The sequence below is a fragment of the Octopus bimaculoides genome, chromosome 3, assembly GCF_046866305.1.
Source record: "Octopus bimaculoides isolate indiv1 chromosome 3, ASM4686630v1, whole genome shotgun sequence".
NCBI classification, from domain to species: Eukaryota; Metazoa; Mollusca; class Cephalopoda; order Octopoda; family Octopodidae; genus Octopus; species Octopus bimaculoides.
In genome coordinates, this window is record NC_142930.1 from 13,885,235 (window position 1) to 13,890,234 (window position 5,000).

Below are 5,000 nucleotides of genomic sequence, written 5' to 3' on the forward strand. Positions count from 1 at the left end.
TCTCTATGTGTCTATATATCGATATATATACATGTACACACAATACATACAAATATATATGCATTGCATAAACTTACACACATACATGTATATCTGTGTGCGTGTATGTGTGTGTGTGTGTAGAAGGTTCAAAAGGAACACACAAGTTGACGTGTATAAGGAAAATAAGACAAGGTCGAAAATGCTCAAATAGTTTTATCGTGAAGTACATATTAATACCGGTTTCCGTCTATTAAACTCTTTCACATAAGAGTAAACAATCAAATTGGAGAAAAAAATTAAGTGAAATGATTTGTAGATATTTCCGTAGTCTTTAAATAGGTAAAAATTTCCATAGTTTTCAGATAGTCTGTCTGTCTGCCTGTCTGTCTGTCTCTCTCTCTATTCCTTTGTGAATGCCTTGTAGGTGAGTATTAGTAAATCTGAAGGAATAGTTTGAGTACAGAGAATTGATGGTCTAAGCAGGAGCAGCCGAGGGAGGAGAAGAAGTGGAGAAAGGAGGAGGAGGAGGAGGAGGAGGAGAAGTAGAAGATGAAGGCATAAGAGAAATAGGAGCAGGGAAAGAAGAGGGAGAAAGAGAAACAAAAGAAAAGGAAAGAAAAATAAAGGAGTGCTGTGACTGTAAACTGTTCGCGGAATCATCCAAAAGTGTTTTGTTGTGGTCGTAGCAGTAGTGGTTCGAACTGTTCTAAATTCTTCTAGTAGTTTCATCTGTAGTGGTGGCGGCATTCAAAATAGGCTTATATTTTGTGATAAAATATGCTTCTTTGCTAATGCGCTGATTATAGGTTGCACTCTCCCTGAATTTATTGAGGGAAAAAATTCTAAATTTGTGTTGTTCGTTAGTGGCGCAAATATCAATGTGCCCGCTTAATCCCATTTTTCTACATTCTCGTATTTTAATCTCGGAACTATGTACCGTCCTCCTCTGTTTATAGTTTGACCAATATATTGTTCTTGACACTCTGAGCAAGTTAATACATATATTAGGTTTTCTGAAGCCCACGTGAAGTTGTTTTTCACTGTAAAACGTTGACTCTGTTTAAAAAACGACTCCACATGTGTTTCGGAAACCGTAATATATGTATTAACTTGCTGAGAGTGTCAAGAAGAATATATTGGTTAAACTAAAAACAGTTTACGCCAGAGGATGACGGTACATAGATCCAAGATTAAAATACGAGAATGCAGAAAAAATAGGATTAAGTGAGCACATCAATATTTGTGCCACTAACGAACAACCCAACTTTAGAATTTTTCCCCTTTATAAATTCATGGACAATACAACCTATAATCAGTGCATTAGCAAAGAAGCGCATTTTATCTCGAAATACAAACTTATTTTGAATGCCGCCACCACCACCACAGATGAAACAACATGAAGAATTTAGAACAATTCCAACTACTACCACTACGACCACAAGGCACTTTTAGGTCATTTGACCATTAAAGAAGATTCTACGAACAATCAACTGTGTCACAGCACACCTGTATTTTCTTTTCTTTCTCTTTCTTTTTCTTCTTTTCCTACACCTTCTTCTCTTCCTCCTTTATGTCCTCCTCCTCCCCCTTCTTCTTCTTCTTCTTCTTCTTCTTCTTCTTCTTCTTCTTCTTCTTCTTCTTCTTCTTCTTCTTCTTCTTCTTCTTCTTCTTCTTCTTCTTCTTCTTCTTCTCCTCCTACTTAAATCATCAATTCCCTGTACCCAAACTATTCCTTCATGTTTATTACTACCTGCCTACGAGGCATAGAGAAAGACAGAGAGACAGAGAGAGAGAGAGAAAAAAGAGACAGTCTATGTATACAAGTGAGTAGACAAACGAAAGAAGGGCACTCAAATTCAAAATGGCTGACGACTAGCATCACGCTTGAAACTCAAGTGAACCAACGAATTTGAATCAAATTGTTTTGACCCATCCCTCCATCCATATATACATACATACATATATACATACATACATACATATATACATACATACAAATACATCGTGCGTAAGATATTTGAGGACAGATTTATGTTTATAAAAAACAGATACAGAATAACAGATAATAACTTTATCAAAAAAAAAAAAAGCTATGAGAATAAAAATAATCCTTTTTTGCTATAATGTTATTCAATAAAGCCACCTTCAACTTCAACAACTGCTTCTATATGAGATCTGAATCATCTACATGCTCGAATAAAGTGGTCTTGGTTCATTTTGGACACTACTCAGACTATGGCAGCTTTCAAGGAATCTTTAGTGTAATGGGCGTGTTCATTGACCTCTCTCTCAACAACGCTCCTCATGTAATTGACCAATGTATTGAGATCTGGGGAATCAGGAGGTCAAATGTTAGGGGTTATGTGATCAGGAAAATTTTCAGGTATCCATTCCTGTGTTACTAGAGCCATGTGTGATAGTGTAGAGTCCTACTGAAATACATATGGCCTTCTATTGCATACATTGTCTATCTAGGGCTAAACAATTATTTCCAGAACCTCAATGTAGGCGGCAGAATTAACTCTAAGGCCTTGTGTAAAGAAGTAAGGAGGCATCACATGTCCTTCATTGCTGACAACCCCTAAAACCATGACAGTTACAGGAAATATTGTATGGATAACACTTAGAAGGGTCTGCACATAACCATCTGTCATTTTTTCTGTTAACTGTTTGATCTTGATCGAAGTTTTTCTCGTTTGATGAAAACCACATAAAATCTTCGGTTGAATTTTTCAGTTTGTTTAAGAGCCTTTTAGATCTGATGTAGTGATTTTCTTTTGCATTTTTTGAGAAATAGATATTTCCTCATCATATAAGACTTATATCTGATGTCTTCATGGACAACATTTCTGATTGTTCCTTCTGACACATGGAGATATTTTGCAATTGATCTCATAGACTTTCTGTAATCAATGGTCTGCTGAACTTGCTGGATAAATTAAGGTGATTTGATGATTTCAGAGCGCTTACAGTGCTTTTTATGCTTTGATACTGGTACGTTTCCATCTTCAGCCTCTAGTTCCTTGCAAACTTTGTAAACGAAAGATCTGGCAACTTTAAAAAATCGAGATATTTCTAAATCGCTATGATCAGCCTTTATAGCCACAATAACACCAGGCCTCTTCATTTCTTGAGTAAGCTGAGGGTTTGCCATTATTATTTTCTGAAAAGATCATACAAAATTAGCAAAAAATGCAGCAATGACCCCAAAAAAGTATGCCCTCAAATACCTTACGCACCTTGTATATATATATATATATATATATATATATATATATATATATATATATATATGCACGCACATATACATATATATATTTATATATGCATATTCTTATAAATATTACACTCACACATATATATATATATCCACTCACACATACCACACACACATATAGATATTTATATACTTATGTATATAGTAATACATATTTTTGCATACACAACACATACATATTTTCACAACCACTCCCACATGATACATACAATGACTTTTATTCATTGATCAAATGAAGTTAAGCACATTCTCTATTCAGTTCCTATCGTCGTCAGTATAGAACTATTCATATTGATGAATATTTACTGCTAGCTGTATCACCACACCTGAAACTTTTGGTAATGTAAATACATACATACATACATACAAACGTACATATATATCTGTGTGTGTGTGTTTATGTATGTACAGTGCATAGACATATTCTAAAGCCAGAAGAGCCCACTCATAAAGGAAAACAATTCGGCAGCGTTGTTAAGTTAATCCTGCATAAGGCACCACTTTATGAATATTTGCACAGGTCGTCTATTCAAACTTGTATGTCACCCCATGTCATACGTGCCAGTCATATGTATATATTTTACATATATATATATATATATATATATATATATATATATATATATATATATATATATATATATATATATATATATATATATATATATATGCATATATATATATATATATAATATATATATATATATATATTTATTTGTATATATATATTTATATTTATATATATATGTATATATATACAGGCAAATTGTATATATATATATATATATATATATATATATATATATATATATATATATAAGTGCGTCTTAGAAAATTAGGCTATTATGCAAAAAATTGTTAGCAGTTGAGTCAAAGCTTTAAAATTTTAATTATGCTAGCCTCATTATTCCTAAACCGCTCTGCTCCCATTATTTTATTCATACATGCAAATATTTGTGGATGCTATACAGGTATCATTAAGAATTAAATCTCACAATACATTAGAAATATCATATCTGAATATCAAAAGGAAATCACCAAAATTGTGCAAAATGTTTAGAGATTGCAATGATGCTACGCTTGTAGTATTTGACACTGGACAGTAAAAATTTCCAAAAAATTTCCCTCAGCCTTATTCCTCTCACCAACAACTCTCTCTCTCTCACTATCCCTCTCCCTCTGCTTATCTATCTATCTATTTATCTATCTATCTATCTATCTATCTATCTATGAATCTATATACTAACAGAAATATAAATATAAATATATGCATATATCCATACATATATGTACATACATACATCTATATGTATACATACATGCATATATGGGTACAGGACATAAAAAAAATGTTAAACACAATGAGAAACGAAAACATTAAGACGAAGACAGAAAACGAACTTTTTATTCGAACAACGAAAAAAAAAACAAACAAACAGAGAAACGAGACATGCAACATAAAGAATATATCCCTTCTTCAGTTGTCCCTGTTCTATCAGCTCCGCGTTTCGAAGGCAAAGACAATACGCGACTTCGTTGGAACAGTCCTATATATATATATATATATATATATATACATATATATATATACATACGCATATAAATGTATATATATATATATACATATAACTATATAAATATATATATGTATGTATATACATACAAATATATACGTATATTGTACATATTTAAAAGTATAGATTTGTATATCCAAACAGATATACACACACACGCACACACA